This window comes from Vigna unguiculata, chromosome 6, assembly GCF_037176805.1.
Source record: "Vigna unguiculata cultivar grain cowpea cultivar isolate G323 ecotype 2 chromosome 6, ASM3717680v1, whole genome shotgun sequence".
Taxonomy (NCBI): domain Eukaryota; kingdom Viridiplantae; phylum Streptophyta; class Magnoliopsida; order Fabales; family Fabaceae; genus Vigna; species Vigna unguiculata.
The window spans coordinates 9,547,216-9,564,136 of record NC_140797.1 but is presented as its reverse complement, the minus strand read 5'-3'; the positions used below and the strand labels follow the sequence as shown (position 1 = coordinate 9,564,136).

Sequence of the window (16,921 nt, the reverse complement as noted above, 5' to 3'; positions counted from 1 at the left end):
TTCATGATGGCCATGCCAACAAGTTTTCCTTTAAATTCCAAGGCAAAAAGATTACATTATTACCTCTCTCACCAAGAGAAGTCAATAAGGACCAAATTCAAATGTTAAAGAAAAGAAAGGAAGTCATCTTCCAAGAGGAAGATTGGGTATGACTTCACTTGAGAAAGGAAAGGTTCCCTACTCAAAGGAAGTCTAAACTTCTCCCTAGGAGGGATGGCCCCTTTCAAGTCATTAGGAGGATTAACAACAATGCTTATGAGTTAGACTTACCACCAAGCTACAACATAAGTAACTCATTCAATGTTTGTGATCTTTCTCCTTTTGATGTAGGGTTTAAGAATTCGTGGTCGAATTCTCTCCAAGAAGGGGAGGATGATGAAGGCGTGACCAACCATGAGACCTCCATAGAAGCAGCCTAAAAAAGGATCACTAGAAGCATGTCTAGAGGGGAGCCTTCTATTCCATCACCTTTATCTTTGTTTTCCATTACTTTAGTTTAAAATTCCCTAAGTTGGTTTTGAGTTGACTTATTTTGGTTGAATTGTTGACTTTGACAAAAGTTGACCCTTGACCAAGATTAGCTTAACTTAAACCAACATGCTAATCCTTGTTTGTCTTGTTTTTGTAGGTAATTAAAGAAAGTAGAGCATGCTAGGTGACGCATGGTGATTGGAGCATGTGGATGATGCGGAGGAGAGAGAGAGAAGCATAAAGCATAAAGTAAAAGCAAAAGTAGACATGTACCTTGTCTCCTTTTGCCTTTTTGGTTTATTCCTTTGAAGGTTACTTAGTCTCCTTCCTCTTTTGGCCTAGAATCCTCATGGAAATGCATCCACCAACCAAGAGATCTCATTTTGGCCGTGTGGCATTCTAGCATAGGAAATTAGGATTTGCTAGTTGATCCATTTCATGTTTATGTTTTTGCTAAAGGACCCCTATGGACTTCTATTTAAAGGGGGCTCCTTGTCTTGTAAAAGAGTTGATCATTTGATATTACAAAACTTGTGTTTCAACCATCCAAAAACCGTGAGCTCTCCTTCCATGAAGTGAACTCACTTTTGTCTTATCTTGCTTGCAAGTGGCGACACCATCACTCATCTCTAGGGTTTGGTTGGCTTAGATCCCCCTTATGAGTGGCGTGCTTCCTCAATTACACCACCTTCTATGCTTTCCATTTTATTTATTTCTTCTTTCATTTTTGGTTATCTAGGTATTGTTAAATCCGTGTGTTATTTTGAATTTGAATCAAACTCTCTTCTCCCTTTCATGAGCTTGAGAAATGAACCTTCACATCTAGATAATTGCTATCTTAATGTCCAGTGGGAATTTTCGAAAAGCTTTCTTAAACAATTTACCATATTTGTAAATCTAAAAGGAAACAAGATAATCCTTCATTACAACACAATACTGTAACATCCCGACAAGATATTACGGATTTAATAATAAATAAAGAAATAATAAATATTTTCATTTAATAATACCTCATTTCCCAAAATGCTGGAAATTTAAAATTTTATTACTGCCAAATATAATTCCAAAACCATAGTTTATAAAACTGAAATAATAAACAAAATGTCTCATGAGAGTTTACAATTTGTTTTCAAAACATAATAATTAAAAAGACTCCCATGCTCTCCCCGCTTCGTGGCTAAGTCTCACCAGCACCACCTGCATCAACATCAGCTACTCCCGTGCACCGCACACGATCATCGCTAAACACAAGAAGATAGGGTGAGCTTAACAAATTAAACACATAACAAATCTTATATTAATACTACTCATAAATACTCAAACAATCATTCTTATTTTTGGGAATTTTATAACAAATTGCATCTTTTTTCGTAAAGAAAATTGCATTGCCCAAAAAGGCCCAAGACTATCCAAAGTTAGATAATAATCCCATCAAAATGGTTTGATGTAATTCTTGATGGTATTGGATTTATCTTTTACAGTATTCTCATAACAGAGGTTATCTTTATCTTTTACAAGTTATCGTGTATAATAAGTTAAAAATGTCTAATAATATACTCCATCATCCCCTTAAATGAGCAAAGCTTTTGCTAAGTAAAAGTTCCCTAAGGTAGCAAAATAGATAGATTTAAAAGTTCACTAAGCTTGTCCTAATTGTTTGATGCTTATATGCTAGAGTTGACAAGTTACATCACAACTCAAAGTTAAAACAACACTTCATACCTCATAATTCAAAGCTGAAGGCAAATAATGTAAACACATTATAGAGCTAATAGCTTCTAACTATATGGTTTAGTGTAAAATAAGTGGGAAAATTAAAATTTTGATACTTATAGGGAATAATTCCACTTTAGCCGCTGGCCTAGTGTTTAATATGTTCAAAACCTTGGCTCTTGCTAGATCATGCCATTTAATACAAGTAAAAAACTCTTTGATGCTCTCTCTCTTGTTTGATTAGAGGCAGTAGTGCCTCTAAGCTATGACAAAGTTAGTAAACATCAGCCATATGCCAATAGATAAGGAAAAGGTTCAATTGAAAATAGTGTATTAATTTGAAAACAAACAACACTAGGGAAACATACATCTTCATTTGTGAGACACTAGAGCGAGAAGGAAGTAACAAAAAGGGACTTTCTCCTTTGCTTCTGCAATAAAGCAACAAATAAACACAAAATTAAATAATTGAATTATCAAAAATACATATTAATACAATTTTAACCTAAAGCGCAAAATTTAAGTGGGGTTGGGTTGATATTAGAGGCAACAAAATTGAGTTTGTTTGGTTTCTCCTACTAAACAAATAGCAATATTCAAATATTGAACCAATGCATAATCTCAAATAATTTCTTTGCCAGTTCAATTCTAACTGAACATGGGTTGCAAAAATAATTGGTACGGGTTATATAAACAAGGTGTTTAGTTGTAATGGGTTTTGGGCAAGTATAACTGGTTTAGTAAGTATTGGAATATCATTACTTTAAATGGTATAAGTGAACATAAATGTGAATAAAAAATAGTGACAGTAAAAGAGGCAACAAAGACAAAAAAACAATGAATGAAACAATGAATAATGAAACAAATACCCATACTGTCACGAACCAACTTACCCTAAAGCTGAAGACATTAGATTAGGTATGGATTTGTAAATGTTTTAATTATTTCTAGCTATGTTAAAGGGATTCAACATGCATTTCCATCTATCATCTAATTTATATATTTTTGTTTGGTATGATGGTCCCCACAACATGCGTATCTTATAGCAGGTATCCAAATTTTCTAGCAACCTACTATTTGATAAATATATAACATGCTATTTTATTAAATCATTGAACCTTGAACTGCGGTGGTTACAGTACATCGAATTTGTTAACAATTTACTAAATTTGGCAAAATTTCTCGTGAAAATAGTTCTCTGCTATGCTCCTTAAGTTTGTAATATAACATTACTCATTTCTTAAAAGGGTTGCTCATATGCATATGAATGTGTAGATAGACATAATAATTCAAGTTGGTAATGAACTCATGGTGATTTTATTTAATCATTAAGTTGACAATACAAATTTATTTTATATATTCAATAAGAAGTCAGATAAGTTTTCAGGCTAGGTGGATCAATTATTTAGCTATAAATAATGTCATAATTATATTTCAATGATAGGAACTGAAATGACTATTCAAGGAAGAGGTAGAGGTCAAGGTAGTTACACTGTAAGTCAACTTAAGCCTATTCAATGTCATGTTGGTCCTTCAGAACTAGATCCTATTTTGCAATCACCAGGTATAATTGTTGAAAGCACTCTAAATTTTTATATGTATTTAAGCAAATACCTAACTACCATTTATATGTAAAAAGAATCAAATTTTGTTATGTATTTAACAACATTTATCTTCATGAAAAACAAATGACAATTCATTTTATTTAGATTAAAAGAAAAGAAAGAAAGAACACAATAAATTAGCTTTGTCAATTATAGATTCAATGAGTTTTTTTTAGGTGCTACTTCAATTGATGGTAATCAATCACCACCTACCACCTCAGTGTTTGATGGTGGTCAATCAAATGTCAATCCAACATCTTATGACCTACCTACTCAAGATCCTTCAAGTGTATATTCTCATAATGAAGTTCATAGGAGACTTGTCATATCTGTACAAAAAGTTAGTAGACCGTAAGTACATCTAATCAAATATTGAATTCAATGTTGCTAATTTTTGGTTTGTAAAATGATTATTTGAACATGTAGAAGAAGGTCTGTTCCCGATTCTGTGACTCCAGATATCATATATGAAATATTGATGAGAATGCTTAATCCACCTAGGTTAATGAACCAAAAGAAGGGAATTAAAGGATATTACAATTTTTGGTTAATTGTATCTGATGGTGGTTACTGTCTAAGCGTACATATATACCTAATTTAGAGAATTTATCAATTAGGTTATGGGAGGATGCCAGACTAAGTAATGGAACTTGGCTGCACGGTGCAAAACCAGTAGAAGTGGTGATACTAGTGTGGCGCCTGGCGGTGGGGTTAGGCCGCTAGGCGATAGATGTGAAATAAGGGGGTTCTGCGAGTTAGGCTCGGAACGTATCCCTTGAGTTGAGCTCGGGATAGGGGTTAAGCACGTAGCATTCCTCGAGTTAAGCTAGGAGTGGCATCCCTCGAGTTGAGCTCCAGATGGCGGATGAACACGAGGAACCCTTGAGTTGAGCTCGGGTTGGCGAGTGTTACCAGTGTGAGTGTGCTAGTTGTGACTAATATGGATAGGTTCAGATGGATTGCCCTCCTTAGTAGATAGGTGACGAGTTTGGTAGTCTTGGGACGTTACGGACTATGTTCGTATTGGGAACTCCACTTGTCGTTACGGTGTGTGATCTGTAGCATGGTTTCCCGCACGTGCTCTATCGGTTGTGGCCGATAGGTATGGCAGCAAGTCACCTTGGGGTAATCACTAGAAGATGTAGAACACAAATAACCTGGTTGTGGCCAGGTGGTAAGAATTAAAAGAATGGAAGCCCTCTAGAATAATTGTGTTCTTTATATTGATTTGTTTTATATATGTATAAAATTTTATATGCTTTAATTGTTAAGCTCACCCTATCTGCTTGTGTGTGGCGATGATCGTGTACGCGGTACACGTGAGCAGATGATGTTGATGTAGGTGGTGCTGGTGAGGCTTAGTCTCGGAGCGTGGGAAAAGCTTGGGAGTTTTATATATTTTTGTATTATTACGAGTTGGACTATTTTGTAAACTCTTATGAGAGGTTTTTTTTTGTTGTTCAATTTTATTAACTATGGATTTTGCTTTTATCCTTGGAGGTTAATAAAAAATTTAATTTCCCGCGTTTTGGGAAATGAGGTATTATTAAATGAAAATATTTATTATTTCTTTACTTTTATTTAAAATCAATAATATCCTGACGGGATGTTACAATATTCATTCTATAGAATTACATATTATTTTATAGGATGCAGAGTGTAATGGGTCTATTTCTTATGGTGAACTATACAACAAAGTTCATAACAGAAAAGACAGCCAATATGTCTCCAATAAAGCAAAAATTTTCATCGTAAGTATACATGTAAGATAATTTATTTACTTATTTAATCTTATATTACAAAATGATTTATTTACTATATATAGGAATCATTTGAAAGTGCTATGGTAGAAAAATATTGAGAAGATGTATCAAAGCATCCTAAAGTTGATTCTGAAGTATGGATGAAAATGGGAGGTGAAAATAAGAATGGTAGAATTCACAGTATTAATCATAGCTTGGAACTTGCCATCATTAGTGTGAATGGTTCATCTTCATCAGTTGTAGGTCCTTCCACAAATCCAAATCATGCACCTCCAACAAAAGAAATCACTACAATAACTACACAAATGTCTCAAATGCAACAACAGATGCAAACACAATTACATTTACAAACTAAATCTCAAAAGAACTACAGATAGAGTTACAACCACAAATAGAGGCACATGCACAACAGGTGCAAGCTTAGTTGAAAGCACAAGCAGATATGCATGCACAATTTGAAGTACAATTCCAAGCACAAATACAAGCACAAATGCAAGAACAAGTAGAAATGCAAAAAATTTTACAACAACAAATGCATACACAAATGCAAACATGGATGGAGTTTTTCAAGACACAAATAATTCATGTATTAAAGATATCTTCATCATCGTCTGTTAAGAAACATGGCAAGAAGAAAATATGAAGATGACGAAGTTTTATTTTGTTTTTAAACATGTATTTTAGTGATGTATGTTGACAATTGTGAAGACTACTTTCATTATTTTCATCACTTTTATTATTTTGAATGTGGTAACATTTGACATGTTTCATATAAAATGTTTGGCAAGCTTTATTACTTAATGTTATATTTATGTTAAAATGCATTTCATAAGGTACAAGTAAAAGCATGGAATATTTTGGACTTATGTAAATCGCTATGATTTTGATAGGGATTAGTTAGAGATAAATTGTTCAATTAGCGTGGGCTTAGTTAGGGATAAGCTAGGGATACGTTTGTTAAGGATTAGCTAGGGAATAACTATAACCAATTTGGTAGGGATTAGCTAGGGATTAGCTACAACCTATTTGCCAGGGATTGGATAGGGAATAACTACAATTAGTTTGCTAGGGATTAGCTATAACCCATTTGCTAGGGATCAACTAGGGATTAACTACAACCCATTTGCTACGGATTAGCTAGGGATTAGTTACAACTACTTTGCTAGGGATTGTCTAAGGATTAGCTACAACCCATTTGCTAGGGATTAGCTACAATAACTTTGCTAGGGAATAGCTACAACTAGTTTGCTAGGGATTAGCTAGGGATTAACGACAAAGTGGTTCTCTAGCTACTTAGCTACCTATATTTTAGCTATGGCGTAGTGTCTTTGCTATTTTCTTACGAGAGATTACCTAGGGATTATTCCCTCGCTAATACGTAACTTTCTTGTAGTGTAAAATATTTGGATCAATGTAATGAAATTTTGTGGATTGACTTGTTCTTGTTTCTTTTAATTGATAGCATTATGTTTGTGAGTAAATTTTCTAGTTTATTTTTTGTGTTTGAGGCTGCTCAATTTTGGGTTTCGTTATTTTGATTGGAGCATGTGGATTAAAGAAGATTGTTAGTCCATTATTATTGTAGGAGAGAAAGTATCAAATCTTTTCAAATAATCTAAATTGAGTGTGTTTATTTGTGCATGAAATCATATAATTTGTGTTTGTTTTGATGAGGAGTTTAATTCTATTGAAATTTGAATCAATTTAAGATTTATTGTTGGATAATCATATAATTTGTGTGAAAGTGTGGCTGCATCCATTTATACCATTGCATGTTTTCATAATCTATAATTTGTGTGAAATCAGTAATATAATATGTGGTAGGTAGCATGAACACAATAGGTTAAAATGATTAATGCTGCAATGGTATGTGGGAGGGAGCATGAACACAAAAGGTTAAAATGACCAAATATATAAAAATAAGACTGCATAAGATTAAAGAAAGTATTGCTATATATTTCCAATCCTTTTATATGGATCTTAAGCAAGAATAAATAGCCTAGTTGTCGACATCCAAACAATTAATTCCTCAACTACTTTTAGAAGTTTTATGTGTAATATCTTGGTTGTGTAGTATGTTTCTCTCTTTGTTACTGAATGGCATATTAGAGTAGGGCCTCTGGATGTTGAAGAAAATAGAAGAAAAAGTAAAAGAGGGGTCTTTCTTCCTGCACCTCCAAAATTTCTTCTACCCCTCCAAAAAAGTTTTAAAACCCAAAAATATGCTTTGACCATTTAAGTAAAGCCACGAACATCACACCCTCAAAATTACTTCCTGATGTCGACTTCCGGAAGTCAAAATATATAATCGGAAGTTGACTTCTGGAAGACAAAATATATAACCGAAAGTCGACTTTCAGAAGTCAAAATATATAATCGGAAGTCAACTTCTAGAAGTCAAAATATATTACCATAAGTCGACTTTCGAAAATCAGAATATATTACCAGAAGTCAACTACAGAATGTTGACAAAAGGAAGCAGATGGACATCTTCCTTCAATAAGGAGTTTTGATGATGATGATGACTTATAAAGAAGTATGGAAGACTTGATGATGATGCATGGGAAAATGTTGAAGATTTGAGAGAATGCTTGGATTCAAAAGATACATTGAAGACTTAGGGGTTTAGTTATTTAGGTCTTGCAATATATGTATGTTATTTAAAATAGTTAAATTAGTATGTCAAGAGTCAAAAGGCAAAACCCAAGTAGTAGAGCACCAAGAGAATTTTATTTATTTGCAAAACTCACTAGAATAATCGATTATTCTTAGTGCAAATTGATTATCTTAGTTAAAACTTATTTTTGAGAAAAGCCTTTGTGATAATCGATTATCATTGCTGATAATCGATTATCACTACTGATAATCGATTATCACCTGCTGATAATAAATTATCATAGCGAGAAAAATATTTTCATAAAAGTTTTTGTGATAATCTATTATCACTTATGATAATTGATTATCTATGGCAGTTGTGACTTAACTTTTCATATTATTAACCTAATTCCTAAATAGGCTTCTATAAATAGAGTGGTAGACTTTCATTATCAAATACAAAAGTTAGAGAAGTCTAAGAACTTGAGAACTCTTTGTGGGAAGGATTTGAAAAACCTAGTGTGGGTAGAGCGATAACTTTCATCAAGTGGGATCTTGAGTGATTGAGTGCTGCTATTATTGCTAGGAGAAATGAGGAAGGATTATCTTATTCCTTTTTAATATTATTGAATATGGTGTGAGTTGATTAAGAAAGCTAAGTGAAATCCCCACTGGACATTAAGATAGCAAGCTATCTAGATGTGAAGGTTCCTTTCACAAAGCTCAAGAGAAGAAGATAATGGATTGATTGAAAACAAAAAGGAAATGGAAAGCACATAAATCATAGAAAACCAAGAACAATTAAAGGAAGAAGAAAACATAAAATGGAAAGGAAAGAAATGGTAAAAATGTGAGAAGCACGCCACTACAAAGCTAGGCTAGAAGCCATGACAACCTTGAAGATGAGTGGATGTGTGCCGCCACTTGCTATGCAAGATAAGGCTTAAAGGTATTCACTCCCTAGGGAGGAAACTCTCACAAATGGTTGAGACACAAGAGTGTTTTTACTTCAAAATGTTCAACCCTTTTACATGTCTAGGAGCACCCCTTATATAGAAGAGTTTAAGGGCCTCTAAGCAAATAAAAGATACCTAAGGATGTCTCTATAAAAACCTAACCCTAGCTTCTAGAAACTAGGTCAAATAAGGTTACAAAAATGAGAGACAAAAGAGCTAACTATGGTGTGTGCAAGGCTAATTTCGTTCTAGCACAAAAGCAGACAAAGAATGTGTCTCATATGTCTCCAAAAAGTGGCCAAAGTGTGCTAAAAACAAAGGAGACCAAAGGTACATAGGTATACTTGCTTCATGCCTTTTACTTTATGCTTTATGCCTTTGCTTTACTCTCTCCTCCACATCATTTATGCTCCCCAATCACCATGTGCCACCTAGCATTGCTTTCTTACTCCTAATTAACCTACAAAGCAAATAAACATAGATTAGCATGTTGGCTTAAGTCAAGTCAACTATAGTCAACAAGTCAAACCTAGTCAAAGGTCAACAAGTCAACTAAAGTTGATTCAACTAAGTCAACTTAGGGAATCAAAAATAGCAAACACAAATGAAAGGGATGAAGGATTAGTGAACTTCCTTTCTAAACATGCTTAGTCTTCTTAAGCATTTGTCTCCATCCTTGGTTGGGGTCAATCCTTCATCAAGAAGCCTGTCATCCTTTGTGTGATTCAAAGGAGGTGTTCATTGCTTGTGTGATTCAAGGAAGGTGTTTTCATCCCTTATGGATTTCAAGGGAGGTATCTTCATCTCTTGTGTGATTCAAGAGAGGTGTTTTCTAAACTTAATCTTTCTTATCATTGATTGTAAGTTTGGTTTATTTTAGTGACTGAGTTAATCTCATTTTCGAGAGATTAACAACTAGACATAGAGTCCTTTGATCTAAATCAGTATAAATACTTTGTGCAATTTCCTGTTCTCTACTCTCTTTATTTTATTGTGTTTATTAAAATAAAGGAAAAAATTTTAATTGATCTTTGATATTAAAAGGAAAAATTTTAAAAGCACAAATTTTATTAAGAACCCAATTCACCCTCCTCTTGATTTTTGTTCAAACGCTAATCATTCCGCTACACGTTTTCAACACTGAAAGTCAAAATATATTATCAGAAGTCATCTTCCGAAAGTCAAAATATATTACTGGAAGTCAACTTCTAGAAGTCAAAATATTATTTTTAATACATTATATAAAAAATTTTATATATATATATATATATATATTATATATAATTTTACTTTTTAAATATATATTAAGAATACTTAAGAAATAAAATAAATTAAAAATACTTAAACTTTATATTAAAAAAATATTAATTCTGTTTTTACTATTTATAATTTTATTTAAAGTTTATGTTTTTTAAATTTTAAATGTTTTTTTATTTTATTGATTTTTTATGTTTTCATATTTCTTAATATATATTTGAAAAATAAAATAAAATATTAATATCTATATATATAAAATTTAATTTTTATTTAATATATTGAAAAATAAATATAAATATAAAATAAATAAAACAAAAATATTATTAAACTTTAAATAAAAAAACAAAAAATGAAAAATATATTTTATTTCTATTTAATTGTATTTAATGTTTAATTTCTTTAAAATTTTAATTATTTTTTTAGTTTATAATTTTATGCTTTATTAATTTGTTTAATATATAATTTAGAAATAAATAATTAATATATATATATATATATATATATATCTATATATATATATATTATTCAAAATATTAAAATATTACATTTTCAAATAAAATAAATTTAAAAAATCCGATTGTATATATATATACATTATTATTTCTTTTATTTTTTAATTTGCTTTTTATTTTTTATTTTTATACTTTTATTTTTAACATTTTAAAAACTTTTTTACATTTTAATTTTTTATTTTGTTTAATATATATATATATATTAAAAAGTTAATGTATTTTAATTTAATTTATTTTAAAATATTATATTTTAATATATTATATAAAAAATAAATTATATATATATATATATATATATATATATATTGCCTTCTCAAAGTCGACTTCTGATAATACAAGGAAAATGATAGTTTGAAAAAAAAAATTGATAAATTTTGAGAAGTTTCCTTAATAAGTAAAAAAAAAATACTATTTTATTATGTTATTTTGATTAAAAAATTAAAGTTTAATCTATTTAATTTTATTAATAAAAACTTTGTTAAGTTTGTAGAAACGCAAGTATGCTGGCCTGAGGTGATTTAAATGTGAGAAAAAGGGTTATGGACTAAAGGCACTTGGCATTATTGCTAAAGGCTAGTTTCCTATTGAATATGTTAGAGAGGGCAATTTTTAGATCCTTTTTATTATCCCTATAGTAATTTAGCAGTTTTACTTATTATTTTGTTATGATACATGATCCATTGACTGTTGAGGATGATTATTAATTTTTGTGATCATATTTATGCTTTGGTTCCTTATTTTAGCTGAAGTTTTTGGAGAAGAAATATTTAATATTACCTTTTATGAAGTTATATTTGCAGTTATGTTAAATTGGTCTCACAAAACTCTTCTCTTTTCGTTTCATTCCCCCTAATCATTCTTTTTGCTGAGGTTTAGTTTAATTACCACCATGTTCATATAGTCTATGGTCGTATGGGGGATAAAGAATAGCTTATGTCTCGGAATCAACTTAATTTTCTCGTTAATGGAGGAGTAAGAAGATTGAATGGATTCTATAATTAATGGATTGTGTTGTATCTTATAGTGTTGGAATTTGCACTATTATTCTTCTTTTGGAGCATTTATGCACTTTATGTTATATATGCAAAGGTGATGAACAATGTGTGCACATAATTCACTTTTAGGAACTTAAATATCTAATATATGGTCCAAAAAGGTGCTTGATATGCAAACGTATGAGGCACGACAAAGAGAATATGCTTTGAAGGGTCATCGACATTTCTATTTTATGACCTTGAATGACAGTGAGGTATGAGTTTAACCTGCATATTTGTATTTTAGCAAAGTAAAATTTAATTGTGGTTGGGTTGGAAGTGCAATGGATTTGTTCATGATAGCACGTTACACAAACAATTGTTTACATGAATAGATAGTTAGTAGATGTCATTTAACTTCTCTTATAATATATTCCTATTCACTTACTGTGGAAATTACCTTCTCATCATTTCCTTCAAAGAAAAATTAAAAGTGGAAGAAAGCTATTTTGTTGGAATAAAATTATTTTTCATTACATGTCCTGATCTTCTAGGTGCTGTGGGACTTAAGAAGAGCACATCATCCATATTGCCTTCCCCTAAGAAATATAGAGAATTAGGAAATCCAGAAATCATCTCATTGTGAAAACCACACCTTTGAAGGGAAACTTCCTCTACTATGCTATAATTGATTGTGAAACGTATCTTGTTTGGAATAATTTAATGTTTGTGGTAAGTTAAATGAATATTTTGTTTTACCTCCGCCAACAATTTGATTAGGATTCCACCAATTGAAATAGAGAAGGTTAAATTATGATTATATTTCTTGGCTTAAAATGGAGCATAAAAAGGAGAAAGATCTCTCCTAAAGCCTCTTTTATTATTCAACACTTGCTCAACTCTCAAATGCAAACAAGTAACACTGTAGAATGATTCCTCTTACCCTTTTATTCTTCTATTTAGTTATCTAGATAATGCTGCTAACTAGGTCTGTTCTTAAGAAGAAACTTTTTTTTTTTCGAAGAAAATGTCTTTGACCCATCTGTAATAATATAACTTGTGTGAATGGTAACTTTTGGGTAGGGATACAAATTCTTATTTCTATCATTTACGAATATTGGATGTATCATTAAGGAAAGTAGGTTGTTATACTCTATGATTTTATTTTATAAGTTTGTGGATTGTGTACTTTTGGTGGACTTTAAATTGTCATTTCCATTTACTTTTATGTTTGATTCTCATGTGTATAATATGGACCTTATGGAAAACCAAATGCTGAAAAATATTTAAGTTTCTCTAGTTTACCCTTTCTCTATGGACGTTAGTTACTTGTATTAGTTTCTTTGGTTCACTTTTCTACATTATGTTTATTCTTTTCATTTATCTATATTTTCTTGAATTATTTCTTATTTATTTACATTGTGTTTATTTTATTTTTCCTCTAAATGAGATACATCCTTGGAGATGAATCCAACATAAAAAGAATCCAACATCTTTTAACAATTGAATGTGATTTTTGTTTGGGCTAATTTGTACATGCCCTTTATGTATACAACAAGGAGTGAGAGTACCTAGGAAACAAGCAAACTCTAGCTGGGATTCTCACAATGACCACTTGGGAAGTTCATCCACTATGGCACCACTACACAATCCCCTCTAATTTTAAGTTACACAGACCCGGGTATAGGGCCCACTCATGATATGCACAATGTGTGTGTGTGGAGAGAGAATGGTGCATACCATAACCCCCACATGCAAAACAGCAAAATAAAATAAAATTCCCAAGCAGATATGTAACAAAATAAGCAAAACAATTCACAAGCAATTATTTCAAGAGACAAATATATACACATGCAAATAAAGACAATAATAAACAAATAAGAAGAAAGAGAAAAGAAAACATAAGGAAAAACCACATTCAGTTTGCATATCTAATTAATGGCTTGACTCTCTAGCGTCCCTAGTGGAGTTGCCAGCTGTCGCAACCGGAATCGCGACGGGATGGCAAACCAAAAAAGAAAACAAGTTTGAAAAGAGATTTGGAGTCGCCACCATAGTTATTTTGGAAAACTATGGAAAACCATAAAGATAAGACAAGTCTACGAAAAACTAGATTTTGGATCCGGGAGTCGGTTACGCGCAGGGAAGGTGTTAGCATCCTACAGCGCCCGCTTGAGGGCGGTACCTTTAATTAAAAATGCAAAGTTGATGTGGTTTTCAAAATGTTAATTTCCCCACAAATAATAAGACTAAACTGCTAAAAAGAAACAAAAATATTTTTTTTAATTTTTTGGGCCCGACAAGGATTGGCCTTGGTCCTACGTATTCTCATTAAAGATGAGAAATCAGGGTTACGTAGTTCTTTAAAAGATATTTGAAAAACAATTGAGAAAAAGATTTGATTTTTTAGAGGTGAACCTGACAAGGACTGGCCTTGCTCCTACGTATCTCACGGTGGAGAATCAAGGACACGTAGTTCTTAAAAAGATATCTTGTTTAAAAACGTTGATGTTTTTATATTTTGAAATTTTATATAGTTTTTTTGGTGTTTTTGAATTATTTGAAAACATGTGTCATATGATGCAAGCGATCGGACAAACACTAAAATATAAAGAAAACTATTTTTGGCATTATGAAAATGAGTGTCACACGGTGCGGACGACCGAACAGACACAATAAAGCAAAAGAGAACATTTTTCTTTTAGATTTTTCTATTTTTTCTTTGTCATTTTTATAATTTAAAACATTTTTGTTTTCTCTATTTTTTGAGAAAAAAAATAGATAAATAAAAAAAAAGGATAAAAGAAAATTTAATAACAAAAAGGACAAAAGTGAAAGAAAGCAAAGAAAAATAATAATAATAATAGGGTTCATGAGTAATGTGTGAGGTGCATGAAGTAAACATAAAACACAGGCTCAAAACAAGATAAACATAAACAGGGGTGCAAGGTTATCAATTATGTTGGTGCACGAAGTAAAACATGAAACAAGGGTGGCAGTGGTGCGAGGTTAGTAAATATCAGGGGTACTCGCAGATAAAATTAAAACAGGGGTGCGAGGTAAAGGAAAAAGGGGGTGCGCAGAGTAAAGCATGAAACAAGTGTGGCAGGGGTGCGAGGTTAGTAAATATCAGGGGTACGCACATCAAAAATTAAAACAAGGGTGCGAGATAAAGGAAAAAGGGGGTGAGTAGAGTAAAATGTGAAACAAGTGTGGCAGGGGTGTGAGGTTAGTAAATATCAGGGGTACCCACATCAAAAATTAAAACAAGGGTGCGAGATAAAGGAAAAAAGGGGTGTGTAGAGTAAAACATGAAATAAGGGTGGCAGGGGTGCGAGGTTAGTAAATATCAGGGGTACCCACAGCAAAAATTAAAACAAGGGTGCGAGATAAAGGAAAAAGGGGGTGCGTAGAGTAAAATGTGAAACAAGTGTGGCAGGGGTGCGAGGTTAGTAAATATCAGGGGTAGTCGCAACATAAAATTAAAACAGGGGTGCGAGATAAAGGACAAAGGGGTACGTAGAGTAAAATAAATCCAATTTTTCTAACCGTAATGAAGTGAGCTCTCCTTCACAAACACAAACAGCTCCTTCCTCATCATCGCTGACCACCACCACGACTCCAACAACAACTGCCATCACTGCACGTCCAATCGCAGGCGAAAGACGTCGTCGTCGCCGGTCATCGTCGAAGGTGTCGCCGGCTAGAACAAGCCTCCCGAATTGCCTCTTTTCTTCTTTCTTCCCCTCGCGTGACCACATGACGGCACCACTTCCCTTCACGCGAGACACCAACTCCCCGGTTTGTCAATGCCGTCGGCGACGACGCTAAACCATACCAAAAGCGACGCCGGCCTCCGCGGTGCTCCAAGGTTCTCGAACCTCTTCTTGCGCAAGCCACACCGGGTTTGGAAGCTATGCCACCGAGCCTTACTGTCACGCCCCAACTGTGATCGGAGCCGCCATCACTATCCCCTTTCGACTTGTGCTTTACTGTTCCGAATTGTGCTGGGTTGTGATGATGAATTTGGAGTGTTTTATTGTCTTGTTTGTGGTGTATGCAAATTCGGGTGGTGTTTGTATTTGTGTAGGTGGAATGGCGTTGATGATTCATGATGGTATTGGGTTGGGGTTATGTGTTGTTGACATTGTAAGGACGACTCTTGCCAATCTCTTCAATACCTCTCCCCCCTCTCAAAGATGTTACTTCTCCCATTTTGTAGTAACGTTTCCCTGTATTTGTTTTTCAATTTGATTCCCCTCTGTGTGGTTCATGATGAATTCCTGATGCTTGTATTTCTTGAGCCATGTGAGAAGTGAAAAGGGTGGTTGCTTCTTACACCATGGCTACCCTATCTCCTGTCCACCATAGACACCAGCTTTCCATTGATCTATGCAATCTTCTCTCTCTTATTATTTTTTAATCTATTTTATTTTTTCTTAAATAATAAAAAGTAAAAAAGGAATATAAAGAAAATTGTAAATAAAAAAGAAGAGATTAAATCGAAGAAAAAAATAATAATAATAATATAAAATAAAATAAAACAAAATAAAATATAAAATATAAAATATAAAATAAAATAAAAATAGAATAGAATAATAATAATAAAATAAAATAAAATAAAAGTAAAGTAAAATAAGATGAAAAGAAAAAAACAAAATAAAAGCAAAATAAGATTACGAGAAAAAAAAAGTAAAATACATTATAACCCGGACAAAATTGGGTGTTGACACAAAGCATTCTTGTCACTTATCCAATTATAATATTAAAGTCTTAAATGGATAGATCCACAACATTTTCATCTCTTGAAGCATCTTCTTTATGCCCAACTATTTGGAGTTGAAGCTAGGTTTCCATTTGTCAACACACTAATGTGTTTGGTTAAAAAAATAGGCCAACATTGCAAAGTCCAACATAATGTGTGTGACCATACGGGTTGGTGGGCCAACCCGACTCACCATGGGTTCAACCCGGGTGAGGTGGGTTCTTGGTGGACCGGGTGAAAAATTGACTCGTACTTTTATTGAATAACTTAAATTATATAACACATTTTTATTATTTATTATATTAAGGGTC

The 16,921-nt window shown here is 32.6% G+C and overlaps 1 pseudogene; it reads left to right on the top strand.

Moving 5' to 3' along the window:
- The first annotated feature begins 3,636 nt into the window (after positions 1 to 3,636).
- Positions 3,637 to 6,194, top strand: LOC146885496 (uncharacterized; annotated as a pseudogene).
- The last annotated feature ends 10,727 nt before the right edge of the window (positions 6,195 to 16,921 follow it).